At 37.1% G+C, this 20,728-nt stretch overlaps 1 long non-coding RNA gene and 1 other non-coding gene across 2 annotated transcripts in view; both read left to right on the forward strand.

The window, feature by feature from the left end:
• The window catches only part of LOC129523611 (uncharacterized), a 424,834-nt gene that overhangs the window by 349,479 nt on the left and 54,627 nt on the right, over positions 1-20,728 (forward strand). The window lies entirely within an intron of this gene.
• Positions 13,952-14,058, forward strand: LOC115935546 (U6 spliceosomal RNA). The gene has a single exon (XR_004071154.1). It is a non-coding gene; the product is annotated as a U6 spliceosomal RNA (small nuclear RNA).

Consider the following 20,728-nt stretch of genomic DNA (forward strand, 5'->3'; position numbering starts at 1 on the left):
ACGGGGTTTCACCGTGTTAGCCAGGATGGTCTTGATGTCCTGACCTTGTGATCTGCCTGCCTCGGCCTCCCAAAGTGCTGGGATTACAGACCTGAGCCACCGCGCCCGGCTAGGGTTTTATCATGAGATTGGAGTAATTCCTACACATCTTCAGACCCCACTTGTATTTCAAGTTCTCTTGCTATTTCTACCACATCTGCTGTGATTTCCTCTACTCAAGTTTTGAACCTATCCAAATTGGAATCAAGTTCCTGTTAATGTTGATATTTTGACTTCTCATGAATCATGAATGTTCTTAATGGTGAATAGTCATGTGTGTTGTCACTGCTCCAGTGACCAGCTTACCTTCTAGAATGGTGAATCCTTTCTAGAAGATTTTTAATTTACTTTACCCAGATCTGTTAGAGGAGTCACTATTTATGGCAGCTATAGACTTACGACGTGTATTTCTTAAAAAATACACCTTGAAAGTCAAAATGACTACTTGATTCATCAGAAAAGATGTTTTGTTAGAAGGGATGAAAACAACAATAATCTCCTCCTACATCTCCATTAGAGCTCTTGAGTGACCAGGTTCATTGTCAATGGGCAGTAATATTTAGGAAGCATCTTCTTCTGAGAAGTAGGTATCAATAGTGGACTTGAAATATTTAGTAAACCATGCTGCAAACAGATATGCTGTCATCTGACTTTGTTGTTCCATTTATGGAAAATAGACAGAGTAGATTTGGCATAATTATTAAGGCTCCTAGGATTTTTGGAATGATTATCCTCCACCTAAAGTCACCACTGCATTAACCCACTAATAAGAAAGTCAGCCTGTCCTTTGAAGCTTTGAAGCCAGGCTCACTTCACTCTAACTAGATGGCATCTTCTTCCAGTATAAGACTTTTGTCTATGTTGAAAAATGTTTACTGTAGCCACCTTTATCAATTACCATAGCTAGATCTTCTGGATAACTTGCTGTAGCTTCTGCATCCTCAGTTGCTGCTTCATCTTATACTTACATGTTACAGAGATAGCTTTTTTTCTTAAACCTTAGGAACCAACCTCTGCTAGCTTCCAAATTTTCTCCTACAGCTTCCTTACTTCTTTCAGTGTTCATAGAATTGAAGAAAGTTAGGTTCTTGCTCTGGATTAGGCTTTAGCCTAAGGGAATGTTTGTGGCTGGTTTGACTTCTATCCAAATCATTAAAATTTTCTACGTATCTATTTTACTTTCTTACTACTTGCATGTTCACTGGAGTAGTACTTTTAATTTATTTCAAGGGCTTTCTCTTTGGATTCACAGCTTGGCTAGCTGTTTGGTGCAAGAGGCCTAGCTTTCAACCTGTCTCATCTTTGGACATGCCTTTCTTATTATGCTTAATCATTTCTAGCCTCTGTTTTAAAGTGAGAGATGTGTGACTCTTTCCTCCACTTCAGCACTTAGAGGCCATTGCAGGGTTATTAAGTGGCCTAATTTCAATATTGTGTCTCAGGGAATAGGAAAGACTGAAAAGAGGGAGAGAGATGGATTAATGGCTGGTTAGTGGAGCAGTGAGAACACACGCAACGTTTATTAAGTTCACCATCTTATTTGGGCACAGCTCATGGTGTCCTCAAACAATTACAGTAGTAGCATCAAACATCGCTGGTCACAGATTACCATAACAGATATAATAATAATGAAGAAAAAGTTTGAAGTTTTGTAAGAATTAGTAAAACATGACCTAGAGGTATGAAATGAGCATATATTTGGAGAAATGGAGCTAACAGATTTGCTTGAAGTAGGGTTGCAACAAACCTTCAATTTGTAAAAAAAAAAAAAAAAAGCAATATTTGTGAAGTGAAAAAAAGTGAAGCACAAATAAAACGAGATATACCTGTATTTGTCCTTTGTGAAAGGCTTACTTCACTTAGTATAATGTCCTGTAGGTTCATCAAGTTGTTCCATATGACAGGATTTCCTTATTTTTTTAAGGCTGAATAATATTCTATTGTATGTTTATATCACATTTTCTTTACTTACCTGTCAATGGATGTTTTACATTGTTTCAATATTTTGGCTATTGCGAATGATGATGTAATAAATATGGGAGTGCAGATATCTTTTCAAGATTCTGATTTCAATTTTTAATTTATATCTAGAAGTGAAATTGCTGGATTATATGTATATCTGGTTTGAATTTTTTGAAAAACCTCCATACAATTTTCCATATTGGCTGCTCTATTTTACACTACCACCAGCAATGTGCGAGGGGCCAATTTCACAACATCCTCACCAACACTTACTTTTTTCTTAAAAAAAATAGTCATAATAACAAGTATGGGGTAGTATGTCATTATGGCTTTAATTTGCAATTCTCTGAAAATTGATTGGTGATGTTGATTACCTTTTCATATACCTGTTGGCCATTTGTATGTCTTCTTTGGAGAAGTGTCTATCCAAGTTCTTTGTCCATTTATTAATCAGTTTATTTGTTTTGTGCTATTGAGCTATGAGAGTTTTATATATTTTGGATATTAACCCCTTTCCAGAAATATGGTTTGCAAAATATATTATGAAACCACTGTAATGAAAACAGTATGGTACTGGCATAAAGACAATATGTAGACAAATGGAACAGAATAGCTAGTTCAGAAATAGACCCACACATACATAGCCAACTATTCTGCAACAAGTGTGCTAAGAATACACGATTGGGATAGGATTTTTTTTTCAACAAATGGTATTAGAAAAACTGAATATCCACCTACAAAAGAGTAAAATTTGATCCTTATCTTACATTATACAAAAAATTTAACTTAAAGATTTGAATATAAGACCTGAAATTATAAAACCGCTAATAGAAAACATAGGGGAAAATCCTCTTGACATTGTCTTGGCAATAATTTCTTGGGTCTATACCAAAAGCACAGGCAATAAAAGCAAAAATAAGGAAGTGGGATTATATCAAACTTAAATGCTTTTGCACAGCAAAGGAAACAATACAGTGAAAAAGCAATGGAAGAAAATATTTACAAACCATATATCTGATAAGTGGTTAATACCTCGTTGTGATTTTTATTTGCATTTCCCTACTGACTAATGATGTTAAAGCATCTTTTCAGGTGCTTATTGGTCATTTGCATATTTTCTTTGGAAAACCCTCTATTCAAATCCTTTTCAAAAAAATCTCTATTCAAATCCCATTTTGTTTGAGTTATTTGTCTTTATTGTTGAGATGTAAGAGTTGTTAATATATCCTGGGTACTAGTTCCTTACCAGATATGTACTTTACAAAGATCTATTCCCTTATATGGGCTGTCTTTTCACTTTCTTGATAGTGATGTTTGAATCACAAAATATTTTAATTTTATTGAAGCACAATTCACTTTTTTTTTCTTTTGTTGCTTGTGATTTTGGTGTTATGTGTAAGAAATTGTTGACAAATCAAGGTCATGAAGATTTACCTACTTTCATTTGTGAGTTTTACAGTTTTAGAAGTTGCATGTAAGTCTGCAATCTACTTTGAGTTCATTTTTGTTTATGGTGTGAGGGAGCTTTTCCAATTTTATTCTTTTATATATCAATATCCATTTGTCCCAGCACCATGTGTTAAAAAGACTCTTCTTTCTCTGTTGAATTGTCTTGGCACCCTTGTCAAAAATCAATCATAAACATAAGGATTTATTTTTGTACTCTCAATTCCATTCCATTCATCTCTATTTCTGTCTTTATGTCAATACCGTATTGTTTTGATTGTTGTAGTTTTGTAGCTAGGTAACAAAATTGGGAAGGGTGAGTTCTCCAAATTTGTCCCTTTTTTTTTTTTTCAAATTGTTTTCCCTATTCTGGATTTTTCTAACTCCATATGAATTTTAGAATCAGCTTTTGGCCAGGTGCGGTGGCTCACGCCTGTAATCCCAGCACTTTGGGAGGCCAAGGCGGGTGGATCATGAGGTCAAGAGATTGAGACCGTCCTGGCCAACATGGTGAAACCCCGTCTCTACTAAAAATACAAAAATTAGCTGGGTGGTTTGTGGTCCCAGCTACTCAGGAGGCTGAGGAATTAGAATAGCTTGAACCTAGGAGGCAGAGGTTGCAGTGATTTTGATAAAAATTACATTGAATCTGTAGATCAATTTGGGGATTATTAGTATCTTAACAACATTAAGTCTTCCAATTCACAAACACTAATAAATGATTGTTAATTTTTTAAAATTTTTTTCAATGTTTCATCATTTTCAATGTCCGAGTCTTACACTTCCTCAATTACTTATTTCTAAGAATTCTGTTATTTTTGGTGCTATTGTAAGTGCGATTGTTTATTGATTTCATTTTTAGATTGTTTATTGACAGTGCATCAAAATACAACTGATTTTTGAGAACCGACCTCATGTCCTTCAATGTTGTTGAAATTGTAGGCCAGGCGCAGTGGCTCATGCCTGTAATCCCAGTGCTTTGGGAGGATGAGGCAGGTGGATCACCTGAGGTCAGGGGTTCGAGACCAGCCTGGCCAACATGGTGAAACCCCCGTCTCTACTAAAAATACAAAATTAGCCAGGCGTGGTGGTGGGCACCTGAAATCTCAGCTACCCGGGGGCTGAGGCAGGAGAATTGCTTGTATCTGGGAGGCGGAGGTTGCACTGAGCTGAAATTGTGCCATTGCACACCAGCCTGGGCAATAGAGCAAGATTCCATCTCAAAAAAAGATGTGTGTGTGTGTGTGTATATATATACATATACACACACACACATACACACATATGTGTGTGTATATATATGTGTGTATATGTATATATATATATGAAATTATTTATTCATTCTATTATAATGGGTTTTTGTGGGAATCTAAAGCTTTGAGTGTTATAATAGTTCCATCTCTTAGTTTTTCCCTATTCCTCAGCTGCCTTTTTTTCAAACAAACTCAATCTGCTTTATCTAATTTTGACTTTTTAGGTGTAAGAGTTAGATTGAATAATATGTTATACCTTACACTGTCCTCTCCTGATTTATTATCTCATTTTTATAGACAAGAGAAGTAACTATCATTTGCATGACCATTTTCAGGGACACTGTTGGCAATACTGGAGAGTCCTGGTAATAGGTGGTGGTATGTGGCCCCAGTTATAAAGTCTGCAGCCTGATGGGAGCTTCCAGTCAAAACATTTTAATGAAGTTTTTGAGTCAGTCATGACTAGGGTGGCCATAAAATTTATCATCACAATGAAAATTTTGAGAGTTAATGAGGGAGGGGATGTGTGTTATGAATTATGATATCAATACAACAAGCAGAAACCCTGAGTATACTGGAGAAACTAGGATATATCATCACCCTAGTCATAATGATTGGCAACAGATGGATTTTCAAATGCAAATGAGGCAAAATGGTAAAGGCAAACCAGGAGCAGCAAGTGTGGAACCAGAAGGTGACTATGGGAACAGAGGAAGGGAACAAGGGTTAAAAAGGCAAGATCAGAAAAGACACTCTATTGATATACTGGTTAAAAGCATGGGTCCTGGAGCCAAATTACCTGGGGAAAAAAATACCCACTCTGCTACCTATTAGCTGTGTGAGTTTGAGAAAGTTGCTAGAACTTCTCAGTGCCTAGTCTACTCATCTATAAAATAGGCTTACTATTAACCTCATATCGTAGAATTGTGATGAGGATCATATGAATTAATATACATGAAGATTTACAACACTTGCCATATAGTGTATGCTATATAAACATGATACAGTGTCTTAATGTCTGCAGTGATTAATTTTGTGTCTTGCAAAGGAGTATATCCTGAGGACTGAACACAGTCCAGAAGCTCACTGATAAGCAGAAGTTTGACAAATCCATCTTGTTGACTGTATTATAGCTGAGAGGAAGCTGTAGTGGATTTGCTACATAATGTTCCTCTTCAACATTGGTCTATACTGGGCCCCAATATTCTTTTTAAAAAAATTTCTCAGAAGCATTTTCTCAGTTTGTTTTCAAAGTACATCCCTGGGGAGGTCTATGAAAGCTTCTCTGATCTTTGAAAGAGACATAAAATTAGTAGCATTCAGCATGGAATTTGTAGCACAAAATCACCAGCTACCCAGAAACCAATTTGATGGAGTGATATGTTAGTTGATATTTCTAAAGTCTAATTTCAAACTTTTAAATGCTAACAAACACTAAGAATCTTCTTCCTCTATCAGTAACAGAAATATTGTGAAATATTTTGGGGGACCACCTACAATTTAACGTTTTTTTCCAGGTAGGATAACTCTTTATGGGTAATATTCTATAAAAGTCAAATCCAGTATTGTTTTTGCTTAGTTTAAGCACTTCTTTTTCTTATAGAAAAATACTAAAAGATTTAAGATGAACTATTTGTCTAATTTGTCTTACTATTTTTCAAAGGTATATAAATTAAATGTTTTTTTCATTTTGTTTACTTTTTAAATTAATGCATAGTATTTTACATATTTATATGATAGACATGATATTTTGTTACATACATAGAATGTGTAATGATCCAGTCAGGTATTTGGAGTATCCATCACATTGAGTATTTGCCATTTGCATGTGTTGGGAACAATTTGAATTCTCTCTTCTTGCTACTTTGAAATATATAACATGTTATTATTCTACCCTGCTTTTGAATGGCAGAAATTATACCTTTATCTAACAGTATGTTAGTACTCATTAATCTACTTTTTTCATCTCCCATACCCTCCACTTCCTTTGAATCTATGGCGTTGATAGGGTAGTGCACTTTGGTTTTGATGCTAGATGAGTGTAGTAGTGTAGTCTCTGTATAATCTCTTTGGCTGTAAATAGCATCAGTAGAATCTGAGGTTTCCTCAATTGCTTAGGGTGCAATTATTAGTGGAGGCTATGGTACAGTTTTGCTGGATATTTGGATGCCAGGTAGACCAGGCTTCAGACCTTAGTGGTGGCTCCAGTGGACTGAGCTTGCCTGTCTGTGGACCCCAGAATGGCTTAGGCAGCACTAGTGTTTGAGGGTCCTGGTGGGCTGATTCTTGGGACTCCAGGTGGCTTGCTCAGATCCCAGTATGGCAGGTGTGGGCTTGGAAGTGGGCAGGTTTTGGGGCCCTTGGGCATCCTATGTGGCATGGGCAGTGGCAGTGCCAGTGGCAAGACAACCCTGTGGTTCCTGAGTGGTGCAGGCTGGTGTTGGCAGTGGCTGCAATGGGCTGAGTGGCTGAGTCTCCAGGCCTGCATGTGGTGTATGCAGGTAGGTCCCAGCTGTGGTGGTAGTGGCTGGGTGGGTAGGCCAATGGGAGGAGTGTTCCAGTGCCAGCAATGGTGTACTGGGCTGAGTGAGTGTGGCCCCCTAGACTGTGTGCTTTGGCACAGTTGGAAGGGGTGAAGCTGTGCCAGGCAGGCTTGCCCTCAGCTTCCCTGATGATATGTATAGGTACTAGCCATGGTAGGCAGGGGTGGGGCAATCCTCAGGCCACCAGTGGAAGGCTAGGGTGGGAGACACCAGTGGCTGGGCTGTCAGGTGGGGAGCATGCATGTCACTTATACTTCATTCCTGGGAGCACTCATCCTTCAGCCTGGATGTGGTAGCCTGCAACTGTATGCACCTCAGCCCTGAAGTCAGCAGTCAGATCTTCTTTTGAGTCTCAGTCCCAGCACTGCAGTGCTACAGAGTAGTCCTCAGTCTGTTGGGGGTGGGACTCTGAATGGCACCTTGCTCAGCCCTGGTGGTAGCCTTCACTTTGGTGACACTTCCACATGTATAGCAGCCCACATTTGCTCATGCCTAGGTCCTGGGGGCAGCAGCTGTCATTTCTCTGGGCCTTCTGCCCCAGCACTGCTGGGTTCCAAGACAGTGCTCGGTATACGGGTGCAGGGCTCTAGAATTGTGTTTCACTTGCACCTCAGTTCTAAAGACAGTATCCTAGACCTCTGTTGCACCTCTGCCCCATGTGCAGTAAGTAGCCTATGGTACTCGTGCTTCAGCCCTTTGGGCAGCAGCCAATGCTTGTCTTGCACCTCAGCTACAGCACCACTGGGCTCCAGGACAGTGTGCTGTGTGTTAGGGGTGGAGTTCTAAAAGGGCACCTTGCTGTAGCTGCTAAGGTCTCAGGGAATGTGAGAGATCCAGCATGAGCTTCCTCCATGGGGCAGAGCCGTGGTTGTATGATCTCTCTGTAGCTCCCTATGTTAGTTTCAGGGCCCAAGAGAGTCAAGGGGATGTCCCATGAGCAGGATTGCAGGAGTCCATGGTGGGAATGTGGACTGCTGAGGGTCTCTCACTTACGCTTTCCTCGTATTAGCCTCTCTTGGCTCCCAGCAGATCCTGGCTGAGTAGGCTGCCTCAATTCCTTCTCCTTTCTTGCTTTAGATATTGCCTATCACTTTTCTGTTAAATTCCAGTGTTCTCTCTTGGATGGGTTTTCCAAAGTGTGATTATCTACTTGCTATTTTGTGTGTGTGTGTGTGTGTGTGTGGAAGAAGTGAATACAAAATGCCCCTAGACTGCCATCTTGAAGCCTCCCCTGAGAGTTAAATATTTACTTGTATCGAGAATATTTACTTGTATATAGAAACTGTACTTTTGATAGAATTAAATTTTTTCCCTGCAATATTGAAGGTGTTAGCTATTAGAAGAACTTCATTGAAAAAATATTTTTAATTTATGCTAAGAAAAAAGCTTACTTTTTTCCTGTTTATTAATGTATTTAAGGTAACAATCAGAAGTTTGGGTCCTTTATTACTTCTTAGTCATAATGTGCTATGAACCCATTTGTAGCTGTTGGGCTTTATGGTGAATCTGGATTCAAATATTAAGATGGGGTTTTGTCACACTCCAGTTGGTAATATATCTAAATTTATAAGACTTGAATATTGACGTAGGAACTAGGTCTGATTTTTTATGAGGATTCTTTTTATGATAGGAGGTAACTTTATACAACTGATAAGTTTTGCATTTAGTTCTTTGCTTTCTAGTTGGCTACTGCTATGCTTTACCTTATTTTAAAGAGAATTTTCAACTTGTATTGAATATAAAAATTTGAAGGTGATTGTTCCATTTAAAATGAGTATTTTTCCCACAAACAAATTATCCTGGTCATTATCAGAGGAATAAGCATTCCTTGCTTCGAGAGTCAACAAAAATTTATCTTATAAAATATAGAACTAGCTTAAAGGAGTATTGCCACTTCCATCTTAGAGAAGAGAGTCTTTGCCCTTTGAAAGACCTCCAGTGTGGTTTTACTGATTGTGCACATTTCAGCTGAGTAGCCATCCTTTGTCAGGAGAGAAAGAATAATTGGATATTTTATCTTATGGGGTTTGATAATAATTCCTCTTGCTCAAGTGTGTTGAACTCTGGAAAGAGAGAGTTCAAATTAAACAACTTTGGAGTCTTCTGAAATGGAAGGAACAAATATCCTAAGTTTCTCCCTAGTATTTGTGCCTAGGGATATGAGCCAGGGTACATCCCATGTCCCTGACGAAGGCCCAGGGGCAGAGAGAGTAGCCATGAGTTTCCAGAAATAAAATCCTTTTGAAGAAAAGAATATCTATGTTGGCAATTTAGGATCACTTGGGTTCATTAGGAAGCCTGATTTCAATCATTACTTATGCTTAAAATTTACAACTTATCTTTTAAAAGTATTTGGATCATAGCACTCAATATTTTAAAGTAAATTCTAAATGTCCATTGAGCTAGGTTTACAATGTCTAAAATAGCTACCATAGTGCCCAAGCATATGTAAACACTAAAAGTTTTATCTTTTTATATGAAGTAATAAAGGCAAATTATAAAATTAAGACTATTAGACACTAGGAAGAGAAAAACTCCCCTATTGCTGTGGCAAGTTGTATTAGATGGTGTGCAGACAAACTAGGTGATAAAGACTCTCTCCTTAACCTACCTTTAGTCAGACTCCTCTGAACTTTCTTCTCAACTAGGCCTTATAGGGTGTACATTTTCATCTTCGCATTGCCCAGTTCTAGCAAGAATGTTGCTAAGTCATTTTATCAATAATTGCTTATCCTCAATATCTGATCAACATCCTCATTCCCCATGCTTAATATCTTATCACCCAGGCCTACCTTCAGCAAGAATCTTGTCAACTAGGTTTAGCCAAAAATACCCCTGGCCTGTGATATTTTCTCTTAGTAATTTTCTATCTGCTGATCCTCAGCCTGCTCCTTGACTATAAAGCCCCACTTGTCTTTGCTGTGTTTGGAATGGAGACTGGTTCTTTGCTGAAGTCTCCCTCACCCCATTGCAGTTGTTCCTGAATGCAGCCCTTAACTACTGTCCACCTCTTGTTTCCTTTGACATAGGTAACCTTGAGAATAACTCAATACATGTTTGTCCAATATCATTTCATTATGTCTTCAATCCATAGAATTAAGTATTACTAGTAAGCCAATTTGAATCCTGCCTTGTCACGTTGTACTTACAGGGCTGTATTTGCTTTTGATAATGGTCATGGACCATGCATTAAGTATTAGGGAAGGAAGAAATGTGAAGTTGAGAAAGAATATGAGAAAATTTAGTTCCTTGAATAAACACTGTTTGGAAATTGGTAAATAAGCCAATAGTTATTGCTTAAATCAAGTCATGACAAAGCATAGCAGTTTGGAGGTGTTCCCTATCCATCTGCTTCCTGATAGCTGGGTATGACTCAAATCAAAGGCTTGGCTGTCCTCATAGCTGCCTCTGCCTTAGTACAGAACAAAAAATCCAAGGGAGGTCAATAACTGTCAGGAATTGTCCCAGCTCAAAACTGGGTAAAGAGATGCTCAAGAACCCTTCTCTTTCCATGTCTGATTATAGATCAGGATGTACAATGAAAGATCAATGAAAATTCTCAGTACACAATAGTGATTGGCAAGTTAGCAGAGTTCAAAATCCAACTGTAGAATATTCTTGCCAAACCATATTTCCACTGGCTGTCATTATCAGGCCTTGATTCTTGGAAGTGGTTGGGTGGAGTCAGAGGAGCAAAGGCCTTGGGGCAGAGACCTGTGGTCCCCTCATAGCACCTCTGTTGCCCATTAACCAGAATATAATGCATATAATGTACTCCTCTGTGCTTCAGTTTTCTCATCTGCAGACAGTGTACTATGTGAAAGGTGCCCAGAACAGGGCCATTTTATACACTCAGCAGATGTAATTGAGCCCTTAACTAATGTGCCACACATGAAGCTGGGCACTTTGATACTGTAGTGGAGCTTAGAGTCTGGCTGGAAACAGGAAAAAAAAAGTAAAGGTGCAAATATCACAATCATTAATTTTTAATAGCTATAAATTAAAAGAAAAACACAGGGTCTTGAGATAAACGGCAACTATAAAGCCCACGTCAAGTGGGATGATTAGATTAGCCATCCTTTAAGTCGAGACCTAACAGAAACAGCTTTTCACCTTTAACCTCTGCCTTTAGCCCCTTAAAAAATTGGTATCCTTTACCAGGAAAACAGAATCTTCAAGGCCTGAGAGTATGTCAAAAAGTGAGGGTGTTAGGGTCGGATTAGGTGTGACCCTGTATGAAAAGGAGTTTGGATTTTTATGAAAATTAGGTAGAGAATGAATTGACACATGGTTAGCATCAAATATATGGTAACTATTATTATTGTTATTAATATTATTATTCCAATCTGATTTTATGTGTTCTCAGTCATGTTTTACAGAAGAAAAAGAGGAAAACAAGTACATTGTAGGTAACACACACACACACGAATGAAATTTCATCAAACAACAATAGTCCCATTAATGTTTTTGGCAACAATTTAGTTAGTCAGCTGTTTTCTTCAGTTAAAACTCAAAATGGTATGTAACAAAATAATGCCTCCATAGAGGTTATTTAAATTTTATTACACAGTTACCAGTGTTTCATCTACTTCTTTAAGATAAAGGGGCCCTTTTAAAATGTTGCTTACATCTACTTAGGGAAATGCAATGGTTATTGAAGTTGAAGTACAATTAGGTCAGTCTCTCTATAGATAATACATATAACTAAAAGTCTCCAGGCCTAACGTGAAAAAATACATATATTCATAATGTGACAATTATCAAAATTAGGCCTAAAGATTAAGGTAAGAACATGTGAAACATTCAATGGAACAGTCAGGATATTAGAAAAAGTAGATGTGTGTATATATGTATACACCTACATACATATACATTTATACATACATATATACACATATATGTGATATGTATATGTAATATATGTAGTACATATATGTGTGTTATGTGTATATATGTATGTATATATGTATATGTGTGTATGCATATGTATATGTATATGTGTGTATGTATGTATGTATATGTGTATATATGTAAACATTTCCAGAACACAGCCTAAGGAAGTTGCTAACCCATCATTTTCCTGTCCAAATTTTTATTGGTTACATATATATCTGTGGCTCTCAACCTTCAATACAGAAGTAGAAGAAATATTATGTTTTATAAGGATAACTTCATTACTTTTCTCTGTTTCAATCAGCTGATTTAAAATGAAATGTAGCAGAAATACTTTTATTCTAAGCTCTTTGTGAGTTCTCTGTAAAATTGGTTTGTGTGTGTGTGTTGGAGGGGACAAAGTGGGGAAAGGGAGGGACAAGAGAATGTACCAGGGAGATAATTGTGATGTAAATGAGATAACAAAGTCTCCTATAATGTACCTGTCCATACGCAGCTCCCTAAGTAACAAAACCTTTCAAGAAACTTTCTAGAGGAGGACTGTAGGAATAATGAAAAATTTTGAATAGTTACAAAAAATCCCAGCAAGTAGTTTTGGCTTTCTGAAGGTCTGTGAGTTGCCCATATTGATTTCCATGTATCGAACAGTTAATAAGAAAAAAATATTAGCAGGACATGGAGGACTACATAGTCAAGACAACAGGAAACTACATCCAAGGATCTCGATCAGTGCCCCAGGATTAGAAAATGTCCTAAAGACTTAAACTCAAAAAAGACATTGTTATTTTTCTTTTTAAGATCCATTTATGGCCAATGTATTATAAAATTTTGCCTTTTCTGTATTGTTTCATTCTCAAGGACTTGACTTTGTGATCAGTGTCATATAATGGAAATTTGCAAAACTTGGCATCATGCTGCTGTAAGAATGTAAAAAAAATGCTTTACTGTAGCAATCTATCAGGAAAATTTATTCACATTTGATTCTCCTGTAGTATTTAGGGACCTTGGGAATTTAAGTGTGACTCTTTTGTTAATCACTAGTGTCTCCTTGGCTTTGTTTCTTTAGTCCACTCTTAATGGGTTGATGATGAGGAGTCCCTAAGCAAAATACACACTGAGCCAGAATATGCTTCTGACATGTAGAGCTTTCAAATGAAGGATCACTTTCACCAAAGATTCCTAAAGGAAAACTGCAGTGATGAAGTTTCAGACAGTGACGTTTCTAAAACCCAAATCTGATTATGTTATTTCCCTACTTAAAAGCTATTGGGAGCTCCTCACTGCATTTTGAATGATGTCCAGATTCCTTAAGATAGTTTATAAGGCCTTGCATGCCCTCTACTTCTTTTCCAACTCATCTCTTATCATTCAATCCTAGAACTCTTCCTCTCAGAAACAACAACTGTCCTGCTATTCTTGTACACATTGGCCTCACCCCTCCAAGCTACTGTATGTTTGCTATCCAGAGTCCTCTTTTCCCTTCTTCATGCCTGGATCAGCCCTAGCTTTGTCCAGTCACGTGCTTCTTCCTACATGATGCTTTCCTTGATTCTCCAGGATGAGATAGGCGTGTTTCCTATTTGCTTTAAGGCCTGGTATTTTCCACATCCCAACACTTTTTACACTGCATTGCACATAGCTCTTTATTGCTCTGTGACCTGTTAACTCTAATGGGGTGGGGATTCTGTCTCTTTCATTCACTTTGGTATCACTATGTCTAGCACAGATTAGTGCCCTGTGAATGTTGTTTGAATGAGTGAATACATAAATGATCCATCCTTGTGAAATTTTACCAAGTTTAAAATATATATACTTGTGCTTGCCTTGGTAGCGCATATACTAAAGCTGGAATGATACAGAGAAGTTTAGCATGGCCCCTGAACAAGGATGACATTCAAATTCATGAAGCATTCCATTTTTTAAATAAATTCTGGAGACCTATTTTATAGCATGGTAACTATAATTAGCATTAATGTATTAATTATATACTTGAAAATTGGTAAAAGAGTATATCTTAAGTGGTCTCACTGCTAAAAAAATGATAAGTATGAGAGAAAATGAATATATTAATTCACTTAATCATTTCACAATGTATACATGTAAATCAAAATATCACTTTGTATATGTAAATATATATAGTCTTTATTTGTCAATTATAACTGTAAAGCTGTGGGGGAGGGGAAGGAAAAAACAAATAACATGGCAAAAATAAAAATATATATAATACACACACACTTAAAATATAAGGCAATCTGTTAATTATTTCCTTTATTTCCTTTTCCTAACATTTTTAATCTCAGCTTATCTATCAACAACTTGCTGTTTGTCATTCAGAGACATGGTTAGAATGTCCTAATTTTAATTTGTACAATTTTCCTTCTGAGTATGAATTCTCGTTAGTCAATAGATGTGTCTTTCTTGGCTTTACCAAATTTCTTGAAATGATGTCATTTGCAAGCTTCATTTTTCTCAGCAGTGTGACTTTTACTGCCTGATCTAACATCCATCAAAAGAACTTTTTCAATATTTAACATGAGATTCTCTTTGGCAACTCTAAAGACCTGTTCTCAGTCCTGATCCAACTCCATCACAAGTCAGAGACAACCTTCTCTGTGTATTCTGAATACGACAAACCCTATATTTACTTGAAAGACCAAATAATGATAGCACAAACTCCCACTACCCTGGTTGTCACAAAATCATCAAATTCAATGTGTTTACAATTATTTATGGGTGTCCTCAAAGGATTACCTGTCTAGGTATGAATTTGGAAAACCAAGATTTACCACTTCGCCTCCTACCTGCTTTTCTGCTCTTGTTCTATCTCCCACTCATCTCACTGAAGACTCGGGGTAGCTTCCCTGCTCTCCCTGTCTGCACTGACAAAGCCAATGTTCATTCCAAGGTGCTTATTCCAGATGCTCCCAAACATCCAGTCCTCAGAGTGTGGAAGTTCTGCTGAGTTTCAGCAGAAATAGATGGAACAGGCAAAAACGACCTTTTCTCCAATGTTACACCTTTTCTTTTTTTCTTTTATTTTTGAGACGGAGTCTCACTCTGTTGCCCAGGCTGGAGTGCGGTGGCACCATCTTGATCTCTACTCACTGCAACCTCCGCCTCCCAGGTTCAAGCGATTCTCCTTGCCTCAGGCTCCCAAGTAGCTGGGATTACAGGTATGTGCCACCGTGCCCGGCTAATTTTTTGTATTTTCAGTGGAGACGGGGTTTCACCACATTAGCCGGCATGGTCTCTGTCTCTTGATCTCATGATCTGCCTGCCTCTGCCTCCCAAAGTGTTGGGATTACAGGTGTGAGCCACTGCGCCCGGCCATGTTACACCATTTTTATCACTTGGCTCTGTACGCAGAGTTGACAAAACCTCTCTGGAAAGCTCCTCTCTGCTTCCAGCCTTCATTCTTTGCCCAGCATGTCTCATTGCACAGTCCGTCCTAGCAAATACTTTTGCCATCACTCTCAGAAATCACTCTCTTCTAAACGTGGGAAAACTATGTGAAAACAATTTTACATAATCCATTGAACCTCTATCCACTATCCCTTCTGCAGTCCCCAATTAACCAAATTTTCTTTTTTAATTCTACGTGAAATAACAAACCCTACTATGCACAGTAATGTGAGTAATCAGATGATATATGAAGGGGAAAGAGAGAGGGAGGTATGTTTTGCAGCAACTATCCAGGTTTTTTTTTTTTTTCATTCACACCTGTTGGAGACTAATAGAGTAGTATAGGGGTTTTCAAAGTGAACTGCAATTATATTAGCCTTGATAAAAGTTCAATATATATATTCAATTGTCATCATGTATGGATTCTGTATTTGGGAATTTACCTACCAGCTAAATTAAAAAAATAAACTTTTACATTAGGTTCAGGGGTACATGTGAAGGCACTGGTACAAAAACGGAGACACAGACCAATGGAACTTGTTGCTTGTTGGCTACATATATGTAAAATTGCATATCACAGAGGTTTGGTGTACAGATTATTTCACCACCCAGGTAATAAGCATAGTGCCTGATTGGTAGTATTTCCATCCTTTCCCTCTTCCCTCCCTCCACCTTCAAGTAGGACCTGGGTCTGTTATTCCCTTCTTTGTTTTAATATGTACTCAAAGTTTAGTTCCCACTTACAAGTAAGGACATGCAGTATTTGGTTTCTGTTCATGTTAGTTCACTTAGGATAATGATCTCCAGCTCTATCCATGTTGTTGCAAAGGACAAGATCTCATTCTTTTTTTTTATGGATGCATAGTATTCTGCGGTGTATATGTACCACATTTTCTTTATTCAGTATATCAGTGATGGCATTTAGGTTGATTCCATATTTTTACTCTTGTGAATAGTGCTGCAATAAACATACATGTGCGTGTCTTTAGGGTAGAATGATTTATATTCCTTTGGCTATATACCCAATAATAGGATTGATGGGTCGAATGGTAATTCTTCTGGGAGTTCTTTGAGAAATCACCAAACTGCTTCCTACAATGGCTGAACTAATTTACATTCCAATCAGCAGTATATAAGCATTCCCTTTTCTCTGCAACCTAACCAGCATCTGTTATTTTTTGACTTTTTAATGATGGCCATTCTGACTTGTATGAGATGGTTTCTCATTGTGGTTTTGATTTGTGTTTCTGTAATGATTAGTGATATTGAGCATTTTTTAATGCTTGTTGGCTACATGTATGTCTTCTTTTGAAAGTGTCTATTCATGTCCTTTGTCCACTTTTTAATGAAGTTGTTTGTTTTTCGCTTGTTGAATTGACTAAATTCCTTATAGATTCTGGATATTAGACCTTTGTCATATGCATAGTTTACAAATATTTTCTCCCATTCTGTAAGTTGTGTGTTTACTCTGTTGTTAGTTTCTTTTGCTGTGTAGTAGTTCTTTCATTAGTTTAATTAGGTACCAGTTGTCAAATTATGTTTCAATTGTTTTTGGTGTGTTTGTCATTAAATTATTGTCAGGTCCTATGTCAGAATGACATTTCCTAGGTTATCTTCTAGGGTTTATATAGTTTTAGGTTTTGTATTTAAGTCTTTAATTCATCTTGCATTGAGTTTGCATATGTGTAGGGAAGGGATCCAGTTTCAACCTTCTGCTTATGGCTAGCCAGTTATTCCAGCACCATTTATCAAATAGGGAGTCCTTTTCCCCATTGCTCATTTTTTTTTTAACTTTGTCAAGGTCAGATGGTTGTAGGTGTGTAGCTTTATTTCTGGGCTCTCTATTGTGTTCCATTGGCCTACATGTCTCTGTTTTTGTACCAATGCCATGCTGTTTTGGATGCTGTAGCATTGTAGTATAGTTTGAAGTCAGGTAATGTGATGCCTCCAGCTTTGCTTTTTTTGCTGAGGATTGCTGCCTTGTCTGTTCAAGCTCTTTTTTGGTTCTATATGAATTTGAAATAGTTTTTTTTTCTAATTCTTTGAAGAATGTCACTGGTAGTTTGATAGGAATAGCATTGAATCTATAAGTTGCTTTGGGTGATATGGCCATTTTAGGAATATTAATTTTTCCTTTCCATGAGCATGGAATGTTTTTTCATTTGTTTGTGTCATCTCTGATTTCTTTGAGCAGTATTTTATAATTCTCATTGTAGAGCTATTTCACCTCCCTGGTTAAGTGTATTCCTGGGTAGTTTATTCTTTTTGTGGATGTTGTGAATGGGATTGTGTTCCTGATTTAGCTGTCAGTTTGGATGTTGTTGTTGTATAGAAATGCTGCTGATTTTTTACATTGATTTTGTATCCTGAGACTTAGCCAAATTCATTTATAAGGTCTAGGAGCTTTCGGGCAGAGACTATAGGATTTTCTAGGTATAGAATCATATCTTCTTATTTGTAACCCCATAATCGACACTTGAAGTGCTTTTGTGGTGATTTGCAGACGTGTACAGAGTCACAAAAATTTTGAGTTGCCTGACTTGTCCATTCCCAGCTAAAGTCAAACAATGCAATGCTCAGCCTTCTCATTTCAGCTCTCATACTATCAGCAAATGTACTTTATGCAGTCTTTTTTGTGCCATGTTTTTGTACTTTTGTGCTTTTTCTTGGTTATTGCTGTTTAAAATGGCCCCTGAATGTAAAAGCTGAAGTTCTGTGTGTTGTTCCTAAGTGTAAGTAGGCCGTGGTGTGCCTTACAGAGAAAATATTTGTTGTTTGTTAGATAAGCTTCTTTCAAGTGTGTTGTCATGGATTCAATGAGTTGGCCATGAATTCAATTGTTAATGAATCAACAATATATAGTAAATAAGGTGTCTTTAAATTAAACACACATAAAACAAGGTTATGTATTGATTAGTTGGTGAAACTGTAAACAGAGACTTACAGGAACCTAACCTTTCATTTCCCGTAAGAGCAATGGTTCAGTATTTGCTGAAGTAGTATTCAGACTTTACAAGACATAATTACCATAAATAATTAGAATCAACTATATATATATACACTTAAAAATATGTTAATATTTGAAATATGACAAAAGCTCTCTCTCTTTTTTTTTGGTTTGTGTGCTTGGGAGTTTGTGGTAGGTAGTGATATTCATATCAGTCAGTAAATATTTGGTGATCTATTAAAACTCATATGTGCCTGATTGAGTGGACTTACAAATCATTGTATATCACTAACTAAATTAACCTTCACAGGTATGGGCAAATGACTTGAAAATATTCCTATACAGAAAAAAAAAAAGAATGCAATGAAACATAAGTAAACAAAAATGTGAAAAAAAGGCAGAGCTCACAAATTCAGTTGTGGTATAAGCTATTGGGCAGCTTCTTATTAAGAGATAAATAAATAGCGATCTCATAGGATTTGACATACTTGCCTCCCTCCTAATTAAAATTAGTAAGAAACATTATTTTATATGTAGATTTAAAAATCACTAGAATGTGTGTATGATAGCTCCCACCCTAAATTAATATTTTTCCTTTGTATATTATTAGCAAATGATTATGCATGTTAATCACTCATAAATCATTTATAAATATAATGCCAGCATACAGTTAAAGACTTTTTACTCATGGGGTGAGAGACCACTGGAATAATAAAGTAGTGAAGTTTTGGAAAAGAAGCCATAAAAGGTCACTTTTTATTCATAGAAACATGATCTATAATTTTAAGTCTTAAGTATCTATTTGAAAATAAAACTCTTGCAATGATTCAAGGTCATTAATTCTTAAAATTCTGGAGAATTCAGCCCTGATATTGGTGACAGCCCATGGAAACTTTGTTTTTTTCTCTTGCACTCACTCGATTTGAATTCAGTACTTTAGTCACAAATGCCAGTTATGCTTTGACCACAGTATCTCAGCTCTGTATGTATTTTTACAGAGAATAGAGAATAAGAAGGAAAAAAACATTTTAAAATTCCTTGGATCAGAGTTTGATAGTTTTCAAAATACTGGTAAAAGCCAATTGATCAAACAATAAAACACATAAAATGATAAGTTGTTACCAACTCTTCAGGACAATGTAAGTATTTCAAAAAAGTCTATCAACAAAACTCTCCATGTAAGACATTTGCCTGAGAGTGCTAGGAATTGGCTTTTCATGTTTTAACAACTTCAGGAAGCTAGTGGAACATATGAACTGTGTAGTCATTCCCTTGTGTGTTTCTTTATATTCTACCATATGGGTTTCTAACTTCATGTATAGGTTTAACTGTTTATCCTTATGTAAATAGGGTCCTCTGTGAAACTTCTTCTGCAGGACAATTTTAACATATTGAGAGATATCAATTTGTCTTATTCTCACTTCTCTAGGAAAATTTTAAAAAACTTTAATTCACATCTCAATCTAAACACACTCACACTTGTATACTTACTCACTAAGATAAAAGAATAGGTATTTCTGTTCTGGGATTCCTTGTACCACAAGGAATTTACAACTTATTTTTGTTTTAAGAGCCACCAAGGAGGTAGTCTTCTTGGTGAAGAGAGACATTGATCCTAAAGTTAGAGGCTAGCTTCGCCCTGTAGGTCAGAAAGATGGAATTTTCAGTGTGGAGCTGAAGACTACAGAGGATGAGATTAATTTCCCTGAGACTAAAGGAACACGATTTGGGTTATGAGTGTTCTAATAACCAGGCTCTTTTTAGGGAGCCATGCTGTTTACCCCCATCAGCTCTCCCACCCTATACATTTTATGTTCTCCTCAGGTTCTATTGCCAGCTGGCTATTGTTCAGCCAACGGAAGGCAATGGCAGGTGAGAGGACTGGAAGGGAGAGAAGAAATGTATTTTTCCTTGCTCTCTTTCTCTTTGGTTCTATGTCTCTGACTGTGGTTGTGTCCTTCTATCAGTCTGACTGGGGCCCTTCCTCCATGATCCAGCTCTCACTGGGATCCTATTAATGTAAAACGATTTCTTATTCTTGCTCCTTTAGGCTCGGGAATGGATGGTATTGCTTTCTTTCTTCTGCTACAAGTTTTTGGGTTTCTCTTGTGGGTTTCTTTAATCTTGGCCACACTTTTGTAAATATCCTTCATTAAAACCTTTTTAATAGAACAATTTGGGTAGGATTCTGCCTCTTTCTGTTACCCTGAGTGGTATAGAGCCTGTAGAGATTGGGCATTAGT

Source organism: Gorilla gorilla, chromosome 6 (genome assembly GCF_029281585.2).
Source record: "Gorilla gorilla gorilla isolate KB3781 chromosome 6, NHGRI_mGorGor1-v2.1_pri, whole genome shotgun sequence".
NCBI lineage: Eukaryota > Metazoa > Chordata > Mammalia > Primates > Hominidae > Gorilla > Gorilla gorilla.